This window comes from Chrysemys picta, chromosome 3, assembly GCF_011386835.1.
Source record: "Chrysemys picta bellii isolate R12L10 chromosome 3, ASM1138683v2, whole genome shotgun sequence".
NCBI lineage: Eukaryota > Metazoa > Chordata > Testudines > Emydidae > Chrysemys > Chrysemys picta.
In genome coordinates, this window is record NC_088793.1 from 169,101,459 (window position 1) to 169,125,022 (window position 23,564).

General features: G+C 44.6%; 1 protein-coding gene across 17 annotated transcripts in view; it reads right to left on the reverse strand.

The window, feature by feature from the left end:
* Nucleotides 1–23,564, reverse strand: part of TRERF1 (transcriptional regulating factor 1) — a 136,963-nt gene that overhangs the window by 72,658 nt on the left and 40,741 nt on the right. For all 17 annotated transcript variants that reach the window (XM_065589496.1, XM_065589499.1, XM_065589502.1 and 14 more), the window contains one exon: nt 16,786–16,836. The gene's annotated coding sequence lies outside the window, so the exon portion shown is untranslated. The remainder of the gene's footprint in view (nt 1–16,785; nt 16,837–23,564) is intronic.

Below are 23,564 nucleotides of genomic sequence, written 5' to 3' on the forward strand. Positions count from 1 at the left end.
TTAATTACGTCAACTGTTACTGGCCTCTATGAGCTGTCCCACACTGACCTCTCTGGTCACCATTGGGAACTCCGCTGCCCAGGGGTCAGGTAGACAGGAAGCCGCTTCTCCCCTTTAAAGCCCGGCAAATTTTTGAATTTCCTTTTGCCCAGCTTGGCAAGCACACATAGCAGCTCTCCAGTGTTGTGTGTAACTGCCCAGTTGACCATGTCAGCTACATGCTGCAGACCTGCTCCTTCCTGAAGTACACAGGAGGAATTGCATCTCTTGGGCCTGTGGGGAGAAGGGCTGTGGAGGCACAGCTCTGGTCCAGACGAAGAAGCACGGACATCTACAAGCAATTATTCAGGGGATGCAGAAGAAGGGTTACAACAGGGGCCAGCAGCAGCGCCACATGAAAGCCAAGGAGCTGCGGCAGGCACACCAGAAGGTAAGGGAGGCTGGTAGAGAGCCACAGACCTGTCACTTTTACAAAGAGCTGCAAGCCATCCTCACCAGAGATCCCAAACCCGACCCCACCCCCAAGAGCACTCTGGATACTTCTAAGGAGCCCAAGTCACAGGCCCCTGCCATGAACAGCGAGGAGGAGGAGGACAAGGAAGAGGAAGCGTAGGGGGATAGGCAACCAGGAGATCCAGTGCCACAACGTGCCAGGACACATTTTTGACTCCACCGCAGTCCAGCCAGTCCCGATAATCGAGCACAAGCAAGCCCGATGCAGGGGAAGGAACCTCTGGTAAGTATGCAGTTTGCTTTGAAATTACAGGGATGGCACCCCCGAAGTAGCAGGACACATCTGTTGATTTACTTTTTTCTTTTACTTGTGCTGGAAGTAGTAGTGGAACAACCACAAGAGGTAGAGTTGCTATCTGTTTTTCATTCTCCTGTAGAGCTAGGCAGAGGGGCCACGTGGAGCAGTTTGTTTATGTGCACTGGGATGTCCTATGAAGCCTCCATAGAGATCTCTATGAAACTTTCACGGATGTAGTCTGCAATCCTCTGCCGAAGGTTTCTGGGGAGGGCTGCCTTATTTCTTTCACTGTGGTAGAACTTTCCCACGCCACTCAGCAATTACTTCGGCAGGCACCATTGCAGTACACAGGCTAGCAGCATATTGGCCCGGGTGGCATCGAGATACCAGCAGCAGTTGTGGTCTCTCTGCCTGTTTCCCTCAGGACCGAGATACCAGCTGAAATCACCAGCGCCTGTGGAAAACAGTGCCAGTCTTCAGTTCCACTGCCCTACACAACTATAATTATGCCAGCAAGCTATTCCCCCCTCATGTTCCCAAGCCTCCCGAGGGCCATACTCACCATGGCTGGTGCTGTGACTGGCACTGTGCTCTATCAATCCCAAAGAGAAGTGAGATGGTAGTGCTTACAACTTCTGGGGAGCAAGGGGAGTGAGCTCGGTATCTTACGTTTCTATTTCCATTGTGAATACACTGATAATGGGTACCTCTATTGTATCTGCAATTGCTGCCATTGTGGCCTTCAGGCTCTCCCTCTCCACACCTGCCAAATGCCTGAGCCAGATAAGGAGGAGAAAGAAGAGGACTCGGGATGATGTGCTCCAGGAGATCCTGCAAGCCATTGTTGTATGAGAGAATGAGACCAGGGCCTGGAGTATCACCATTGCAGACAGCATGGAGAAAGAGAGTGGAGGGAGAAAGGTGCAGGAAAAGGAGAGGGATACACAGCAGGAGATGTTTGTGCTTCTCAGACAGCAAAGAGATGCTGCAGACTCTGGTAGACCTGCAGGTTCAACAATCCCGTGCTCACCTCCCTCTGCAGCCCATAAAGAACTCAATATCCCGATACCCCCCTTCAACATTCCACGTGGTATCAGGGGTCGATGCACTAGCCTTACCACTCCATCTGGGGCAGTGGGACAGTACAGACAATCACAGCTTCACATACACTGACCCATGAAAGCCACGGTCAGTGTACATGTACCTGAAATGGAAATGACTGTTCTTTCCCCTTCATAAGGTCTGTTCCCTTAATTTATGAAGTTTTAAATGTTTTTTTTTAAATTGCCTGGTTCATGTTACAGAATACTTTTGGGGGGGGGTACAAACTTCATCTTTATTAGTTCACAACATATGCTGTCTGGTGCTAAGCAGGTCTGACACTCACCGATTTCCTGTTACTTCACTTTGTCACTGAACCCGTAACATCCTACACAGACAATATAGGAGTACGGACAATGTTATATTCCTACATACAGAGCAATCACAACAAGATTTATACCGAGCTGCAAAAAGCAAGGGCATGTAGAGCACACTACAGCAATACCCATACTCTGGCTCGCTATTAAAATGTTCTTTCAAAGTCTCTCTGAGCCACATAACTCTTCTAAAAGCCCTTGTATCTGTTGTCTGTTCCAATTCAGCAGACAGCCGCTCCACCTCTGCCCTCCACCCCTGTGGAAACTTCCCCCCTTTGCTTGACAGATATTATGCAGGACACAGCAGACAGCTATGACCATTGGGCTATTTTTCTCACTGAAGTCCAATCTTGTACGTAAACCACGCCAGTGATCCTTCAAATGACCAAAGGCACATTCAACTGTCATTCTGCACCTGCTGAGCCTGCAGTTGAAGCATTCTTGGTGCTGTCAAGGTGGCCAACACACAGCTTTAGGAGCCACGGGAACAAGGGGTAGGCTGGGTCTCCCAGGATCATTATTGGAGTTTCAACATTCTCAAAGGTAATCTACCAGTCAGGAAAGAAAGTCCCTGCTTGCAGCTTTCTGAACAGTCATGTGTTCTTAAAGGTGCATATGTCATGCAGATTCCCTGACTGCCCACATTAATGTCAGTAAAGTATCCCCAGTGATCCATCAGTGCTTGCATTACCATAGAAAAGTACTGCTGATGTACCCTGTGGCAATGTGGTCTGCTGCTAAAATAGGGATATGCATGCCATCTACCGCCCCACTGCAATTTGGGAAGCCTATTGCTGCAAAACCATCCACTATGTCCTAAACATTGCCCAGAGTCACAGTCCTGCCTAGCAGGAGGCGATTAATGGCCCTGCACACTTGCATGACAATGGCCCCTGCGGTGGATTTCCCGACTCTCAGGTAGTAATCTGGTATTGCAAGTTTCCACAGTGCAATCATCACTTGCTTTTCAGCTGTCAGTGAGGCTTTCATTTTGGTGTCCCTGTGCTGGAGGGCGAGGGAGAGTTCAGCACACAGATCTAGAAATGTGGCCTTGTGTATCTGAAAGTTCTGCTACCACTGCTTGTTCTGCTAACCTGCATCGCAATGCGATCCCATCAGTAGGTGCCTGTTTCTCAGGCCCCAAATCCATGTTCCATCATCTCCAGTTGCTCCGTGAACGTCACCAACAACCTTGAATTATTTCAATCTCCCACAACAATCTAGCCTCCAAGGAACTGTCATGTTCCCAGCGGCTCCGCAAATACTACAGGATCCTGTGTCCTGTGCTTGAAACGCTCATGAAAATAGTGCAGACCTGTGCAGGCTCCACGCTTCTGTCAGAGATGGTGGACATGCAGGTTTGTGGGAGTTTTGAAAAGACGGTGCAAAATATTATGGCATGCAAATGAAATTATAGCATGAAGAATGCTGTATTATAGGAAGTTGACCCCTTGCTCCCAGTCACCCGTGTGTGACTTGTATCGGCTCTGTCCGGCATTGCAAAGGCTTCCCAAAACACCCTGTGCTGCACAGTGGCAAGCTGCACAGTGGGATACTTACCCATCATGCACTGCACAGATACAAGCACCTCTGGTGAGGGCATGCACTGCTAACACAAGGAGCCAAGTGTGCACGTGCACAAACGATGTAACAACTGCGGCAGATGTATGCCAACATAACTTAGCTCGACATAATTTTGTAGTGTATTCCTGGCCTTCTAGTAATGAAATCCTTTTAATTTCTCTTATACAGATGCTTATTCAATTAAGGGTGTATTCACTCTCTTATATGGCTCCCTCTGGCTACTAGGCAACTATAACAGTGTAATGGCAAGGTGGGTGAGCTAATAACTTTTACTGGACCAACTTCTGTTGGTGGGAGAGACAAGCTTTTGAGCTTACACCGAACTCTTCTTCAATGTAAGCTTGAAAGCTTCCCTCCCACTAACAGAAGTGGGTCCAATAAAATATATTACCTTACCCATCTTGTCTATCTAATATCCTAGGACTGACAATGCTACAACAACACTGCATAGCGTAATGGCAGAAGGCATCAACCATTAACCTGTTTCTCTTCTGAAGGAATTCAAAGACTGAACACCATCATTCCTGCAAAAAAATAGAAACTGACTACTGATAACTGGGATCAAATTCCTGTGAGTAATTATGGAAAAGGGAAAAAAAGTTAGGAACAACATAGAATTGGGGAAACACCAGGGCATCAGATCCTCGTTCTCTATTCCATAGATGCTGCACCTCGAAGATGGGGGAATTTACAGAATGTCACTTAATAGAAACTTTTTTCCCCTCCCCTTCAACTAAGACTGTGTGGTCCTTTGCCTTTCTTGGTATGTCAGAGCAAGAGAATTCCATTTTCTGTCACTGTACAGTCGCCACCAATGCAGTATCACAGCACAGCTACCATCTTTCCAGCTCAGTGACTCTGAGTAGGCCTCTGAATTCCCTATTTTGGAACAGCTTTCTGGGTCTCCACAGTACTTCCAGGCCAGACCAAAAACAAAATCCAGATCTCCCACATGACCATTCAATTCATTAGCACTGCAGAAATGTGCCAAAGTACCTGAGGCAAAGACTACAAACAATTAGCAACTGACTGGAAGGCAAGGTACAGCTATTAACAGAATATTCAATGAAGCACCATTGGGATCTGGTGAAGAGGTTGGAGCAACGGCCAACAAAGGATAGACTCCTTTACCAACTGTGGTCCAGATAAAAGTGACTGCAGTGCTCTGCAGAGGGTGGCACACATGCTACTACTGTTGCCCTCAAAGGTCAAAAATCATGACAAGCTATAGGAGTTACACCAGTCTCCTGGTAAGAAGAACCCCTACACATGAGAACCCTACACAGATGGAATCTTTAGAGAAGGGCTGTGAGTTTTACAGATAGACAGACAGACTGAGGAGGTTATGTCCCACAAGTTCACACAGCCAGCCAAACTAGGCACTGATTACACAGGCACGTAACCCATCTGAGTTCCATGAGGTGTAATTTGGAACTCTAACTGTTCCAGCGAGTCAGTGGCAGAGTGTAAACAGGGGACATTCACCTCTTAAGCGACTCCCTCCTGCTGCTGCATGCCCCCTGAAGATTATCAGCCTCCCTTGGCAAATCTTCAGTGGCTCAACCCTCTTGCTGGGTCACACAATCCAAATGAACACCTTCTGGGTTAACAAAAATCTAACAAAGCTGTATCTGTCCTTACCAGTCTTCAGCCCCAGCTCTGGGCCCTTTAAATGCAGCCCTTTGCTCGAGCTTCCAAACAAACCTTGTCTCCTTCTTGGGATTTACACCATTTCACCAGTGGTTAGTGGGGGAACCTGGGCCTGCCCACTTCTCCAGGTTCCAATCCAGGGACCCTATCGCTCACTTCAATTAATTGCTGCTACTTCCGCGGGCCTCTTCCCACCTGACTCCTTTTCTTAGGGTTAAAGTTTTCAAGTCCTCTCTCACGCAGCTTAAGCAAATACAACCGAAACAAACTGGTTCTCTCTCAAGCGCCTTTGGCCAGAGGGGAATACCTGCCTTGTCCCTCTGGTCCCAGCCAAGAACTGCCCTGCTAAGGCCTTTTTATCAGAGCCTGCTGGGCTCTGATTGGTTGTTTACATGAGGCCTGTTTAGGCAGGCCCAGAGGACCCACCTCCTTTCCTGGGTCACAGTGTAGTAGGATTGTGGGGCTTCTATCAGGGGACCGTGAAGGGCCTGGTATGCTCACCACACAGAGCCAGTATTAAGTTCTTAAAAAGAAGAACAGGAGGACTTGTGGCACCTTAGAGACTAACAAATTTATTAGAGCATAAGCTTTCGTGGACTACAGCCCACTTCTTTAAGTTCTTAGTTAGAATGAACATACTGTATCTTCCTAACTCATACTAACTTTTTTCTAGCACTGCATGTTTTCATATAACTAACAAAAAAAATTATTTCTACTTATTTGGTATGAAAATGTAAACACTGGCATTAATAACAGAGTTAAGCATCGTCTGTTAGCCTGATTCCACATAGCCCCAAATCAGTGAGAATGCACATAGCATGTGTGCTATCTGCGTCTTCTCATCATAAAAGGAACTTAACTCCCTCCACCCACCCAGAGAACATTTTCTTACTGAAATGTGCTCATAAAAAAACAAAATTGAAAGGGATACTGAAAAGCAAGATTATATCAGGGTGTGGGTTGGGAAGAGAACAACAACTATCTTCAGACTTTGTCCTCACCCACAAGTATTTCACATTTGGGGACAAAATATACCTTCAAGTCAGCGGCACTGCTATGGGTACCCGCATGGCCCCACAGTATGCCAACATTTTTATGGCTAACTTAGAACAACGCTTCCTTAGCTCTCGTCCCCTAACGCCCCTACTCTACTTGTGCTACATTGATGACATCATCATCTGGACCCATGGAAAAGAAGCTCTTGGGGAATTCCACCATTTCAGTAATTTCCATCCCATCATCAACCTCAGCCTAGATCAATCCACACAAGCAGTTCATTTCCTGGACACTACTGTGCTAATAAGCGATGGTCACATAAATATCACCCTATACCGGAAACCTACTGACCACTATACTTACCTGCATGCCTCCAGCTTCCATCCAGGACACACCACACGATCCATTGTCTACAGCCAAGCTTTAAGATACAACCACATTTGCTCCAATCCCTCAGAGACAAGAACCTACAAGATCTCTATCAAGCATTCTTAAAATTACAATACCCACCTGCTGAAGTGAAAAAACACATTGACAGAGCCAGGCGAGTACCCAGAAGTCACCTCCTACAAGACAGGCCCAACAAAGAAAATAACAGACCACCACTAGCGGTTACCTTCAGCCCCCAACTAAAACCTCACCAGCGCATCATCAAAGATCTACAACCTATCCCGAAAGATGATCCCTCACTCTCACAGATCTTGGGAGACAGACCTGTCCTCGCTTACAGACAACCCCCCAACCTGAAGCAAATACTCACCAGCAACCACACATCACTGAACAAAAACACTGACCCAGGAACCTATCCTTGCAACAAAGCCTGATGCCAACTCTGTCCACATATCTATTCAAGTGACATCATCATAGGGCCTAATCACATCAGCCATAGCATCAGGGGCTCGTTCACCTGCACGTCTACCAATGTGATATATGCCATCATGTGCCAGCAATGCCCCTCTGCCATGTACATTGGCCAAACCGGACAATATCTATGCAAAAGAATTAATCATAATACTCAAAAACCAGTGGGAGAACACTTTAACCTGTCTGGTCATTCAATGACAGACCTGCGGGTGGCAATTTTGCAACAGAAAAGCTTCAAAAACAGACTCCAATGAGAAACTACTGAGCTGGAATTGATATGCAAACTAGATACAATCAACTTGGGCCTGAACAGAGACTGGGAATGCCTGAGCCATTACAAACATTGAATCCATCTCCCCATGTAAGTATTCTCACACTTCTTATCAAAGTGTCTGTACTGGGCTAGCTCGATTATCACTTCAGAAGGTTTTTTTCCCTCTTACTTAATTGGCCTCTCAGAGTTGGTAAGACAAATTCCACCTTTTCATGCTCTCTGTATGTGTATATATATCTCCTCAATATATGTTCCATTCTAAGGTGCCACAAGTACTCCTGTTCTTTTTGCTGATTCAGACTAACATGGCTGTTACTCTGAAACTTATCTTCAGACAATTGCCCATCAATTTTTCTTTCAGCCAGAATGCACAGACTCGGTCCTATTTAAGATAAACTTCTAAATCAAAAGTACTGTAAACAAAAATATAACTTTTTCACGCTTTTCTAGCCTGGTGCCATTCATTCCCCATTTCTCCATCTTGAAATCATGGCCTGTTCAAATATATGCAGTTCACAAAACAGCAGGCAAGAAGTGGTTATAGCAATCATTTATTACAATCAGCTTAGAAGCCTAATTTCAAAACAGGTGAATATTCATAAGATGGCATATTGCTCTTAATTTTACACTTATCAAATTGTATTTACTTCACACGCAGACACCTCTCTCGATCATCAATTTTTCATTGAGTGCTCAACACTTCATTTTCCTTTTAAGATACCTCTTATACTTGAACATGCCTTTTACAGAAAGACACTTGGATTGATGCAAGATTCACCTCATTCCTTTTAACACACTGAAAAACAATATGTCTGCTCTTTGTGCAGATGCCCTTTTCCATGTGGGTGTGTGGACAAGATTTAAAGAAGAAAAGACAATTATTTAAGTCATGAACTAAAAACAGGAAGATTCAGCAAAGAAAAAAAAATCACTAGCTTCTCCCAATTTTATAGCCAGCACTATCAAGACAGGAGGGGTTCCCCTAGGAGTGTGGAATTCTTCCATCAACCTAGCACTGTCTACACCAGGGGTTAGGTCAGCATAGCTTCATCTCTCAGGGGTATAGATTTTCACACGCCTGAGAGATGCAACTATGTCAGTGTAAGTTCCCAGTACAGACCAACACAGAGCACTGGTTCTCAACCTTTTTTCATTTGCAGACCCCTACAAATTTTCAAAGGGAGGTGCGGACCCCTTTGGAAATCTATTGTCTGTATATATAGTTAAATTCTGTTCAGTCAGTGTCTTTCATAGACCCATTAGATATAGTCTACAGACCCCCAGGGTCCACAGACCACAGGTAGAGAACTACTGCCATAAAGTATGTCTACACTACAAATGCCAAGCCAACCCCCAGTATAGACAGTGCTAGGTCACCAGAAAAATTCTTCCGAAGAATTCTGCACTGCTGTAGCATTTTAACTGTAGATAAGCCCTTATTGTTGAAAACCTTAAGTGTACCCTGAATTTGTTGCTATCAGAGTCACCAGCCATAAAATCCTTTCTGGGATTTTTAATGTATTTAAGTCAGCTATGGCAAGCCTACGTAGCAGTACTTTGGGTGGCTTTTACTAGTTAACACAGATAACAGGTCAAAAGAGCAACCATTTGCCAATCAGGAACACCTCTGGATCATTAGAGGGGGAGCAGGTGATTGTTCCTATATCCAAAAAGAGTGCTTACTTGTTCTAATAAGATTCCTGGACTATCAAAGTTACTGAGCATCCAATCAATTCATGTTCTTATTCAGACCAATGTTTCAATCTCACGGGGTTCAGATCCGGGCAGCAAGTTTAACAGACAGTCAATCCACAACTTGGCAACCAGATCATTATTATATTACATAGCATCCTTTTTAACTCATGTCGCTGTCCCTTTTAATGATGAATTTGTTTTTGGGTTCCAGCCAGGCACTTAGCATTGCTCTGACACTGCGTCTTGTGGTTTCATGTATTTCCTATTTATGAAAAAGGACCTACAGTATAGCAGTTCCTGGTTTGTTACATTTTCTTCAAACAAAAAGTGTGAGCAGCAGCTTCCTCTATGATGTATTCTTCTATATTGGTGAACATTCTGTTCCCTTTTACCACACTCAGAAAAGCTACAAGATGGACTTTAAAAAAAGGAGGCAATAAGATAAGTTGTTCTGAAACAATTCACTCATCTCTAGCAAAAACTGACAATTTCTTCCTCACCCTTATTAGGTGCCCAGTGTTCAATCAGAAAATATTTCTAATTTCATCCTCTTTTCACACTGCCCTCTGCCTCCAATTTTCTAACCAATCCTTTAAATAATGTGTCATGGTTTTCCAAACTCCACAAATCTCATACATTCCAGTATTGTTTTCATTTAAAAAAAATAAATACATTTAGTATTTATAGTAATACTCTTTGTACATGTAAGACATCTTTCAACAGAAGACCACAAAATGGCTTGTAAACATTAACCTAGCTTCACCATGTCCTTCTGAGGTAAGTATTACATTTCTTTTACAGAGGTGGAAAATAAGACAGGGACAAGTTAAGTGACTTGCCCAGCGTCATTAGCCTACCTGGGAAGAGGATCCATATGCCCTGACTCCCAGAATTCCTGCTCTAAGAATTACACTACAAATGAAAGGTTCCTCTACCTTCATCCTGAGCAAAAGCAGACTTTCCCCTCATTCATGTTTCACCATATTACCTTATCATTCAAAAGACTATATAATCTGGCAGAACTCACCAGTCACATTAACAGCCTTGTTGGCTTTTTTATTTCCAGATACCCAGCCATGGCCACATTAGCTGAACCCATAAAAAAAGCAAACATTAATCACTTTCATTTGGAAGCAATACTCTCAGGGACTGGCCTTTTTTTTTTAAAATACTGTTTCCCTCCCTTGTTTCTCTGGGCAAAGCAGCGGGTTCCCTGATTCCTTTATGCTGTAACAGTGACATGTTTCAAAGGACACAGGAGAAAGTTTCTCTCCTACCTTAAATAGCTATTCCTTCAGGTTGCTCTTTATGAAAAATAATATTATTTTAATTCAACAGAAGAGATACAATATAAGCAAGTACAAGAGAAGAGGGAACTACAAACAAGGAGGGGAACACATTATACCACAAGGAAACACACTGAATATACAAACAAAATCCTTAAAATATAACTCTTCTTCACCAAAAACAAATCACTTGCTCTAATGTAATGCTCAGACTTAGTGAGTGTGATCATGTTTTACTCTAGTAATTGCACCAGCAAATACAACAGCCTGTTACTTACTCACAACTGAAAGAATGTATCTATCTAGGTTCTCATACCAGCACTAACACTGCAATATCTGAGTGTCTTAACATTCTCCTCCATTCATAAATGATCTGGACAAAGGGTTAACAGTGAGGTGGCAACATTTGCAGATGATACAAAACTACTCAAGATGATTAAGTCCAAAGCAAACTGTGAAAAGTTACAAAGGGATCTCACAAAACCGGGTGACTGGGCAACAAAATGGCAGATGAAATTCAATGTTTGTAAATGCAAAGTAATACACATTAGAAAACATAATCCCAACTATACATATACAAATATGGGGTCTAAATTAGCTTTTACCACTCAAGAAAGAGATCTTGGAGTCATTGTGAATAGTTCTCTGAAAACATCCAATAAAATGTGCAGCGGCAGTCAAAAAAGCTAACAGAAGGTTGGGAATCATTAGGAAAGGGATAGATAATAAGACAGAAAATATCATATTGCCTCTATATAAATCCATGGTACTCCCACATCATGAATACTGCGTGCAGATGTGGTCACCCAATCTCAAAAAAGATATATTAGAATTGGAAAAGGTTCAGAAAAGGGCAACAAAAATGATTGGGGGTATGGAACAGCTTCATTATGAGGAGAGACTAGTAAACCTGGGACGTTTCAGCTTGGAAAAGAGACGACTAAGGGGTGGACTGTGATAGAAGTCTATAAAATTGTGACTGCTGTGGAGAAAGTAAATAAGGAAGTGTTATTTACTCCTTCTCATAACACAAGAACCGGGGTCATCAAATGAAATTAATAGGCAACAGTATTAAAACAAACAAAAAGGAAGTATTTCTTCACACAATACACAGTCAACCTGTGAAACTCTTTGCCTGGGTATGTTGTGAAGGCCAGGACTATATAACAGGGTTCAAAAAATTCATGGAGGTTAGGTCCATCAATGGCTATTAGCCAGAATGAGCAGGGATGATGTCCCTAGTTTCTCTTTGCCAGAAGCTGGGAACGGGTGACAGGGAATGGATCACTTGACGATTACCTGTTCTGTTCATTCCTTCTGAAGCACCTGGCATTGGCCACTGTCAGAAGACAGGCTATTGGGCTAGACGGACCTTTGGTCTGACCCAGTATGGCTGTTCTTATATTCTTATGTCTTTTAGTTCAAGTAATCAGAGCTTGCAATTCTTGTGCCAAGGCCTGAAATCACTCCCCACTGTCAACTAAGACATCTCTTATCTAAACCTATTTCCATAATAGGTCTTACCAAAGCCTCTTGCTGAAACTCAGACGACTCTATAGATGACTCCTTGGAGCCAGTTCAGTCTGGAGAAAGTACAAATGTTTGCCAGCTTTAGTCTTTCAAGTAGTCTTAGAATAGCGAGGTGTAGTTCAAAACTCCAACCTTTATTAGGGTATTCAGAATATCCCATCTTATCCCTTTCATTCCCTAATACCATGCCAGGAAGTCACAGAAATAAATACTGTCTCAGTCTGGTTCCCACCCTCAGATCAAAACTCAAAACCAGTTAGTCCCTCTGACCTCAAAACCAGTTAGTCCCTCTGACTAACTGATACACGGAATGTGCATTTGTGAATTACCATGGAGATAAAGCAGACAACACTTAAGGTTCTGCAGCACCTTCTGTATTATAACTTAGTGTAACAGTAAGTTTTCTAGGTGACATGGTCCATCCAAGGGACGATACATGAACGAGTTACATATCACATGACACAGAAATTCTAAGCACCTTTTAGATGTTTTAAAACTGATGGCTACAGGACATCACTGAGACAAGATGTGCTTCTTAAACTCAGCTGGTTTGTGGGATTGACTGTGAAGTTCATTGGACTTCAAAGAAAGCTTCCAGTGAAGGGAGATGGAGTCACTGGCTTCATCGGTCCTTCCAAAAACTACAGAAAGGGTGATATCTCAAGTTGGAAGCCAGCAGAAAAAGCAGGGAGAGAAAGGAAATTGGGTCACAGGATTTTTTTCCCCAAAGCTATTAGACAAATTTGAAGGATGTTTAAGAGTGACATGATGAAGACTAACAAGTTGACATTCTTCTCTTTATACAGCTTCAGATAAGGACCAATGAACATTTGTTTCTACTTCTACAGGAAAATATGCAACTTGTTGCTATTATAATTAGACTCAAATTTTCAAAAAAGGAGAGGTAGGGTCAAAGTAAAATATCGGCATTCAATAATGGAATAAAAAATTAATTTGAGGTATGAACCTGCAAGACGTCTGTAAAAGCACAGAATACCCACTGAAAGATTACTTTGGGGTTAAGATTCTGCTATTAGCAGCTGTGCACAAACTTCCGGGGTTGCTCTAAGCAAGTCACTCAACCTCTATGTGCCTCAGTTTGCCCATCTTTATACTGAGGATAACACCTCCCTACATCACAGATATTGTGAGCTTTAACTTTCTAATATTTACAAAGCATTCAAATAATACTATGGTGATGAGCACCGGTAAATTAATAATAATAGGAACATCACATTGTAGAATTCAGCACTCTATTTGAAATCAAGCAGCAAAGAGAGCACTAATATAAGCAATTATGTTACAGTTATCCTGTTGGGGAGAAAAACCTGTCTGCACACCTTATAGCAGCAGAACAAGTTTGAACGGCTTAAGTAATAAGAGTTTTGTGCTACCTAAAAAAACAGACCTGAAGTGAAAAGTTTCCATATTCCTCATTGTTAAAGAGCAAAAATGTGGTATATGTTAAAATATATTATTTGGTTTTAGAAAATCTGCAAGCTAAGTAACCATTTGATCCACAATAGACCGTCTGAAGTAGGAATTTATTATTTAAACTTTAATTACTATATTTTACTAAACAAATTTTTTTTGTAAAGGTGAAGTTAAGGTTGATAGCACACATGAGTAATATGAATAAAATTCCTTAGAAGAATGCTGTAGTTAGCAAAAGGAAAAAAACAAACTACTGTATTAAAAAGACAAAGCCAGAAGATTCAGAGTTATGGTTAAATTTACAAGAAATCCAAATATCTGAAGATATGGAAATTCAACCAAGATACCCAAACTATCTTAACTATGCCCTTTAGCAATCCCAACTTCCCATTTCCCCTCTTTTGTTTCTTTTATTGTTAATTGTGGGATCCTGCCGGGATATATTCTTGACCAAATGCTATTTAATATCTTTATCAATGACCTAGAAGAAAATATAAAATCAATAGTCGTAAAACTTGCAGATGATGCACAAATTGCTGGTTCAGTAAATAATGATAGGGACAGGTCAGTTATACAGATCAATCTAGATCTCTTGTTCAGTGGGCTTATTTGAACATAGGTTTTAATACAGCCAAATGCAAGGTCATATCTCTAGGAATAAAAAGCATAGGTCACACTTACAAGACAGGGGACTGTATTGTGGAATGAAGTGTGACACTGAAAAGGACTTAGGGTATCTCACCACAGAAGTTGGGATGGTGCTTCCCAGTATGGGCAGGCAGTTGCACTAGCTCTACTTGAGCTAGCACACTAAAAATAGCGCGGTAGCCACAGCAACTCAGGCTACTCCCAACTATAAACCTGCCTGACCCCCCGCCATCCATGCCACTACAGCCACACTGCTATTTTCAGTACGCTAGCTCTGCTCGAGCTAGCACATCTGTCTACCCATGCTGGGAAGCAGCCTCCCGGCTGCTGTGGTGACATACTTTAGTGGCAATGGTAAATAATCAGGTGAACATGAGTTCCCAGTGCAAAGTGGTTGCTAAGACGATGAACATGAACCTTGGATGCATAAGCAAGAGAAGTAGGGAGGTGGTATTACCTCTGTATATGGTATTAGTGAAAACATTAATGGAAAACTGTGTCCAGTTCTGGTGTTTTTACTTCAAAAACTGTATTTAAAAAACTAGAAAGCATCAAAAGTATAAGAAGAATGATTTGAAGTCTCAATAGGCCTTCTAGTGTGAGACTTAAGAAACTCAATCTATTTACTTTATTGAGGGAAAGGTTAGGTGGTGACTTACCACCAAGACGGCTCAGTGCTTCAATAAGATCAGCTCATTAATGAAAACAGTTGGCTGAAGCTGAACCTGAGCAAAACTGAGCTGATACTGCTGGGCAGAGGAAAACATTTTGAAGGGTTAGCTGCCACAGTGCAATCTCCTTTGATTAAAGGTACAGACCCACAATTGGTCAAATCAGTCCATAATTTAGAAGTACTCTTGGATTCCTCACTGACACTAAGTTCTCTCATAGCAGCATCCACAAGTAACACTTTCTGTCATCTCCAATTGGTTTGTTTTCTCCACAGTTAGGTCCAACTTTCTTGTAAGGATTTTTATCATTAATTACTTATACGTTCTATCAACCTTAATTTCACCTCAGCAAAGTTATTGTCTCTGATATTACTTATTCTTTAAAGACAGCCTGAACGTGGATTGGGCGTAAAGCCTGGGGTAGAGGCACTCACTCCTACCTTCCCATACTAGGGGTGAAATCTTCGCCAACTAAATTTTATCTCTCTCTGCATTTTCCTGACTTTTGTGTTTTTGGAGGGGTTTTGGCTGCAAGTGACAAAAAAAAGATTTTTTGGAAACTGGTGAACATGTTTGTTACTTTGGCGTTGTAAGTAAATAATCCTTGTTCTGACTTACTTTGAAATCCATGGGGGGGGGGGGGAAAAACAGCCAAAGACCTCACTCACCTACCAGTTCAAAGGAAGATATTTCTTTTTTTGTGGTATTTAGGAGCAGGGGTTTCTAATGAAAATGAACATGCAGGCTTAATTATGAAGAGGTTGCTCCCTCTCCATAGTAATGGTAATGACAGCTGCCTCTTATATAACAGCATCATTCATGTGCACAGCATTTTGCAAATAATTAAACTAATTATTGCAACACCCTGAGAAAAAAAGAAATAGGATTACTACCATTTCACTGATGGACAAACTGACTCAAAGAACTAAAGTGTGTTACCGAAGGCCACAGGGACGGTCATTGGTGGGGCCACAGTTAAAACTTAGAAGTTCCTACCTTCCAGCTCCATTTTAAATCCCTTATAGCTATACCACACCACCTCCCTATATTACATGTGCATTACAAACACAGGGGGAAAACTGCCTATCAGTGTGCTTTGCAGGCAAAAACTGAAAATGGCTCTGTTTAATTTCCACATCTTTATCAACATTTTATAAGAAACTGAAGTCAGTGTCAACTATTCAGTGACTAGAGCAAATAAGGTTACAGAAATTTTAGATACCTAAACAGTTTACAGTATAGTTGGGCCCGATAATCCATAATAAAACCGTCCATTTGGGTAAAAAAGTCAAGATAAGAATCTTAAACAGGGTCCTAATTCCCCCACCCAATATTTCATAACAGAATACTCATGACATTTAAACTTGGGAAAGCTAGTGAGACAAAGATGGGAAGGGGGAAGTGGATATTCCATTTCTACATTAAAAGCAGAACCGCATAAACTCTGTTCTTTCATAACCTGGTACTTATTTAAATATACCAAAGATATACTAAATTTGTGGAGAAACGTCATGTCTAGTCCTCTCAGCCACTGATGTTAAACACGTTCCCTTGTAGTTTTCCTATAATTTGCTCAACAGGAAAGCTATTAACCTATTCACATTTCTTAGGATATTACTTGTAATTATATAGGGCATATTTTCCAACTTGACTGCCTGAAGTTAGACATCTAACTCCACATTTAGGCACTTAAGTGGTTTGTTTCTCCAAAAGACTTGAGCATCCACATTTCCATTGTTGTCAATGGGAGCTGCAAGTGCTCAGCATCTATGGGTGAAGGGCAGTGGGGAGAAATGAAGCAACTTTTACTTAGCTCTCTAAATTCACGTTGGAGGCAGCTATCTTCATGTATTCAAGTTAGAAAATTTAGAAAATAATGGATCTGTGAGTTTTCCCAAGTGCAGAAGAAAGAATTTTTTTTCAATACTTGCCACAGATTCTCCATAATTTGTAGCAAAGAAAATAAAACTGTAACTTAAGTTACCTGTTGTTGTATTATTGAGATCAACTTTCTAATGTCTTCCTGAGCTGGCTTCTGTGGGGACAAAAACATATCATATGTTTAGGGGAATTATTCAAAACAGCGTAGTAAAAGATTTTTGTGTTCCTTTGAATTAACCAACCAACAAAATAAAACAAGCTACAGTATATCCATTTAGTCAGAAAACACTTGCTTAGTTAGGCCCCAATCCTGCTCCCAAGAACGTCTAGTTAAATTCCTAATAACTTTCATCATGCAGTAACAGGCCATTACTACTCTATTTACTTACTACACTGTAGGTTTACTAAATCAGAGTTTTTCATTGCCAGGACCCATTAAAAAAAAAAAGTTTGCAAAACAGAGTGTTACTGCAAAATGCATTAACACAGTACCTCCCAGCCATTAATGGCTTTTAAAAATAATCTGAATATACATAAATGTAACACTTTTCAGATGATCAGTATTAATCAGTAATCTAATTCTGACATGTTAAGACAAGTAACCTTGGCGCTGCAACTCATCAAGCCCAAACTAGTGGGGACAGGAAGTCCCGGTCACTGTTGTTTCCTTGCCAGTTCCTTCCAAAATCCCACAGTGCAATTTCAATGAACAAAGTGATTTCATCTCACAGTGTTTCTTATAATGCTTTCATACTTCTGACCAACTTGTCAGCGAGGCCCCCAAGTGGAACTTGCACAACCAGAATTAAGATTTACAAGGGCCCCAGGCTCTGGAAAGAGACAAGAATAAAAGACCACTGGTGAGAGGAAGGAAAAGTGCTCTGGTGGCAAGTCTGGCACCCACCAACACAATGCAGCATTACCCACTCTCACAGTTTTATTGTAAATCTCAATTTCTGTTTTGTTTTGTTTTTTAAAAGGGTTCTCATGAATTTCTGACTGCTGGCTTCAACCCTATGAAATCTGCCCTTATCCAAAGGGGACAGCATCTCTCATTACTGTCAACAGGACCAAAGCTATAGGCTGCCCTTAGCTATCTAGCTACCATGTCTCTGACCTTTCTAGAGGAAAGTGAAGCTGCTCCCAGCAAAGATGGATGCCATCTTCCATTGGCTGAAATGGGGCTAACAGAGGGAAGATGGTGGCTCCTCGGTCTCCGTACAAACGCCAGGCAGAGGACAGGAGAATGCGGCGTTTCAGGAATGAGACCATGGGGGCAGCAACAAGGGAAAATGTGCTAAGAAAGAGGATGTGCAGGGATGAGCAGGGAAATGACCCGGGGAGGTGGGGAGGGGGGGCAAGTAGGGGAGGAAATAGGAGGCAGACTAGGAGGATGCAGGGAAATATGGTGCGGCAGAGAGAGAACCTGTGGTAGGAGACAGAAGGTTAAGAGAGGGAAAGATAAGAGGGCAAGTTAATGAGGTAGATGGGGGACTGGCTATTATAGGGGATCATGAAGGGAGAATATGAGTGAGATAGCTGTCTTGTTAGGGATGGGGAGGGGGAATTATGAGTCACTGAGTGCCACCTCCTCTTACATACGATAGGAGAGAGTAAGTGCAGCCCCTTCCAAGCAGTGAACAGGGAAGCCATATTTTGTGTATATTTAAGGTTATTTTTGATCCTGAAATTATCTCCCACAAGTTAGGGGTGGAGAGCTTCCCCATACAAGGTGAGAAATATCCAAAAGCAGGCAAAAATGTAATTTATTTACTGTTTTAATCTGATTTTTAATCATGATATTTTGGGCTGTAACTCAGAGCAACAAACAAACCCCTTGTAACTGAATCAGCTGGAACAACCCAGTTTGAGTACAAACCTTTTATTTTGTCCATATCAGCCATGATGTTTCAATTTAAGAACACCAGTTGCACATCAGCTCTGCTGTTTTAAACCATGTCAATTGCAATGCCCTCTTGGAACCTTCCAGAGGTAGTGAATAATGGAAGATTAAAAAGGTCACCTATGCACTGTGGGACACCAGCAGGAGGACTAGCTGAACCATTTTAGCTATTTTGTGCACACATTAGCACTAAACCAGTTCAGTAGACCTTCTGAAAGCAAGCTTAATCTACACGGTTCTAGGAACACACACATGTACATGTGACATGATTTACAAGCATTTTAGGTCACCATTTCTCAAATGCGGCCACCGTGGCCGCATGCAGCCACCAGAGGGTTTCCTTGCGGCCACGGCAGTTTCCTGGGTGGGGGAAGCATCGCCCCCCTTAGTTCCCTGTAAGCTGCGCAGCAGCCTCTTCAGCACCGCGCGAGCGCTCAAGGAACACGCCCCTCCCCCAATCTGCTGCGGCCAGGGCGCCCCTCCACCAGCCCAAACTCTACTGCAGCCTGGTCCTGCTGGAGCTGGGGCGGCATAGCCCCAGACTCGGCCAGAGTAGCCCAGCCCAGGCGCCCCTCCCCAAGACCAAACCCAGCCCTGGCACCGGTATCCCTCCTCTGGCCCGAACCCAGCCCCAGCCCAGGCACCCCTCCCCGAGCCCGGCCCTGCTGGAGCAAAGGGGCGCCTATCCTGCAGCCCCAGCCCCGGAGCTGCTGTGGCGGAGAGAGGTGCCTCTCCCCCCACAGCCCAAGTGCTGCTGCTGCGGGGAAAGAGAGCTGCGGGGAGTCTTCTCTCCCTGCCGTAGACCCGGAGTACCCTCCTGCACCCCTCATCCCCGGCTCCACCCCAGAGCCCGCAAACCACTGTACCACAACCCTCTGCCACAGCCCTGAGACCCCTCCCACACTCCGAACCACTCGGCCCCACCCCCATCAACTGAATTTTGTTATGTGCACCAATATGAAGGTGATGTATGACATCACCTCCATGTTGGTGCACATAAAATCCATTTCACACATGAATAGGAAAAATTAGAGGGAACACGGCTTCCCTTTCCTCCCTGCGCCACCTCTCTGGAGACACAGGTGGGACACACAACGCTTAAGGAGCAAGGTGAGGAGGCGAGGGGGGGGTGAGGAGACGAGCGAGCAAGGAGGTGAGTGGCGAGGGAGAAAGGAGGCAAGCGGCGAGCCAGCAGCAGGATGAGGCGGGTAGGAGAGAGGGGGTCTGGCTGCAAGCGTGGGAGTGAGGAGGTGAGCGATGAGCCACCAGCGAGCAGGGGTTCTCGCAGTGGACAGGGGTGAGAGGAGGCAAGCGGCGGTTGGGGGGGTGAAGAGGGACACAGGAGGCAAGCGGCAGGCAAGGGGAGTCAGGAGGCAAGTGGCGGACGCACGGGCAGAGGGTGGAGCCCCCCTTTGGGAAGGCTAGCCCCCAACTCCACCCCTTCCGCCCACCCCACCCATGGCAGCTGGACCCCCGGAACCCCCTGCCCCTCTCCTCCTCCCCCCCCCAACGGCTGGAGCCACAAGCCCACCACCCAAAGAAGTCCCGCACTCTCCCGCTCAGCTGGAGGACCCCCAGGCTGGCTGAAGCCCTGAGTGTCCCCATCCCACCACCTAACCCCACCACTGCCCGGAGGAGCCCCGGACTGGCTGAAGCCTGGAGCACCCCCACCCCCTAGCCAGAGGACCTCAGGGCCGGCCAAAGTTCCAAGCCCCGCCACCCGCTCCCCCAGGCCAGCTGCAGCCACAGCTGTGCCTACCCTCCTCTCCCCTCCCCAGACCCAAGCCGCCCAGATATGTTTTTCATTATTATCTGGACTTCTTCTATGATGTCAAAGCATTTTTAAATTTACTTCAGAATAGTTGTACTACCACTTTTACCAAAAAAGCAAAAGAAACAACAATAAAAAAAAAATACAAGAACATGCAAAGCACCTTATTTGTGTTTTTATTCTGCTAGGTCCAGTAAGAATAGAGATAACTGTACATTATTTTTATTATTGAGTCTGGAAGAAAAAGACCACTTGCATAAATAAATTACAATGATTTGGATGTACATGTGTGCATATCACTTTATTAATATAAGAAAAACAAATAATTTTAGGGAAAGTGTCAGTGCGGCCACCAGCAAGAGTTGGTGGCCGCATTCTGAGGCTATCAAATAATTTGTTGCGATGACCCCTGTAAATCTAGGTGGTCAGTATGGCTCTCAGAACGGTAACATTCTCTAAAGTTAACAAGGCCAGAGAGGAAATCATATTAAAAACAGAGGGCAGGGGAGTTAGAAGGGCTGAATAAAGAGATGATAGAATACAAGGAAAACCTTTCTGACATGGAATGACAGAACAATTAGCAAAGAAAAGACCATCCTGCCAAAAAAAAAAAAAAAAAGTGTAAAATACTACTATTTATATATTTACATGGTACCTTTTACCTGAAGGCCCACTACATCACTCCACTAACTATATACATATATCACTACTGGAATGCAGCCACTGCTGGGGCTGAGGGTGGAACCTAAAAAGCATATACTAAACTGCCCAACAGTGGATGCAAAGGGGGAAATTTGACTGGACAGCAGGGCAAACTCCCACAACTTTCAACAAGTATGTTTGGCTCTTTCATGCCCATACAGCTCTGACATGCAGTTAATTTTTTGGCTCTTTTATGGACATCCACACATATACATAGGTAACCACACAGAAAAAAAAAACGTTCATATCTGTTGTACTTCCAGATATGTTGCTCATGTCCATTCCATTCTAGGTGTGCGTTCGCCCACGTGCCCAGCTGTCAGAGATTTTTGCCTTAGCGGTATCCGTAGGGCCGACTGTGGCACCCTCTGGAGTGCCGCGCTTATGCCACGGCATATCAGGCACCGCCGGCTCTACACCTTCTCAGTTTCTTCTTGTCGACAACGCCAACAGAGGGGCAGGAAGGCAGTAATGGAATGGACATGAGGAACACATCTCAAAGAGCAACAGTTACGAAAAGTAGGTAAATGTTTTTTCTTCAAGTGCTTGTTCATGTTGATTCCATTCTAGGTGACTCACAAGCAGTATCTATGGAGGTGGACTCGGAGTTCACTGCTTGGCGGCTTGCAGTACTGCTCTACCGAAGCCAGCATCGTCCAGGGCCTGCTGGGTAAGCTCCTAGTGGGACGTGAAGGTATGGACCGACAACCAGGTGGCCGCCCTTCAGCGCCAAAAAGACTGCCAAAGAGACTTGCACCCTGGTAGAGTGGGCCTTGACTTTCTCCGGGAGCGACACCTTTGCTAGATCATAGCAAAAGCGAATGCAGGCAGAGATCCACGAGGAAATTCTCTGAGCGGAAACAGGTTGACCTTTCATCCTGTTGGCCACAGCAACGAATAATTGCATTGACTTGCGGAATGGCTAGGTCCTTTCAATGTAAAAGGCCACAGCCCTCCTGACATCCAGGGCATGTAGCCCGCGCTCCTCTTCCGACTTATGTGGCTTTGGACAGAAGACCAGTAATTTCTTGGCTCAAATAAAACTGAGACCCCACCTTAGGAAGGAAGGCTAGGTGCGGTCTTAGGTGGATATTGTCCTTGTAGAAGGCCGTGTAAGGCGGCTCTGAGGTGAGCGCCCGAATCTCAGATACCCAGCAGGCCAACATGACCGCGGCCTTCCAGGAGAGGAGGAGAGAGCAGGAAGCCGAAGGTTCCAAGGTGGGGGGAGGGGGGGGGGGGGGAGACCCATGAGCCGTGACAGCACCAGACCGAAGTCCCACAGAGGAACAGGATCCCTGACGTGTGGGTAGAGGCACTCCAGGCCCTTGAGAAATCTGGCTGTGATATCCTGAGAGAAAACCAACCTGCCTTCAAGCAGTGGGTGGAAGGCCGAGATGATCGCTAGATGGACCTTGATAGATGAGAGCGACAAGCCCTGAAGCTTGAGGTGCAGGAGGTAATCTAGAATGATCTGCAATGTGGCTCGCTTGGGACAGAGCCTCTTATTTGCCATCCAGCAAGTGAAGCACTTCCATTTGGCCAGACAGGTGGCCCTGGTGGAGGGCTTTCTACTGCCCAACCAGACTCGCTGCCATTCTGGAACATTTAGCCACGCAGCAGCCAAACCATCAGATGAAGTGCCGCCAGGTCTGGTTGCAGGAGACTGCCGTGGTTCTGGGACAACAGGTCTGACCTGAGAACCATCCGGAACAGGGTCACCAGTGACAGGTCCAGCAGAGTGCTGAACCAGTGTTAGCATGGCGATGCCAGCGCTATGAGGATGACCTTTGCCCTGTCCTGCTTGATCTTCCTGAGGACCCTGGACAGCAATTGCACCAGAGGGAAGGTGTACATCAGACTCCCTTCAGCACCGACGCAGGATCTTGCCACCAGTTAAGAGACAACAGTACACTGTCCGGAATCCTTATCACCCGGTCCACACTGTGCCGGTTGGGGGCATAGACTGACACCAGCCACGCCTGTAGGGACCTGAGGCAGAGTCACGCGTGCCGGACCATGTAAATGCTTGCTGCTATGTACCTGAGACCGTTGGGTCACATGTGGGCGGTGGTGAGTGATTGGGCACACACAGATGAGATGAGTCCACCCTGGCTTGGAACCGCGTCCTGGGGAGGAAGGCTCCGGCTTGAGTGGAGTCAAGTACAGCCCCAATGAATTCTATACATTGCACTGGGATGAGGGTCGACTTTTTGTCATTTATTATTAGGCCCAGGTTGCAGCAGGTGAAACAGACCAGATCGAGATGCCTCTGCACCTGATCTGAGAACTGGCCAGTTATCAACCAGTCAGCAAGGTATGGGTAAATTTGGACTACCCGACACCACAGGAAAGTGGCCACTGGCATTATACACTTTGTGAACACTCTTGGGGCCGACGAGAGACCAAAGGGCATCACCGTGAACTGGAAATGGTGCTGGCCCAATGTGAAACAGTGGAAACGCCGGTGCCCCAGGAATATAGCAGGGTCGGCTCCAGGCACCAGCTT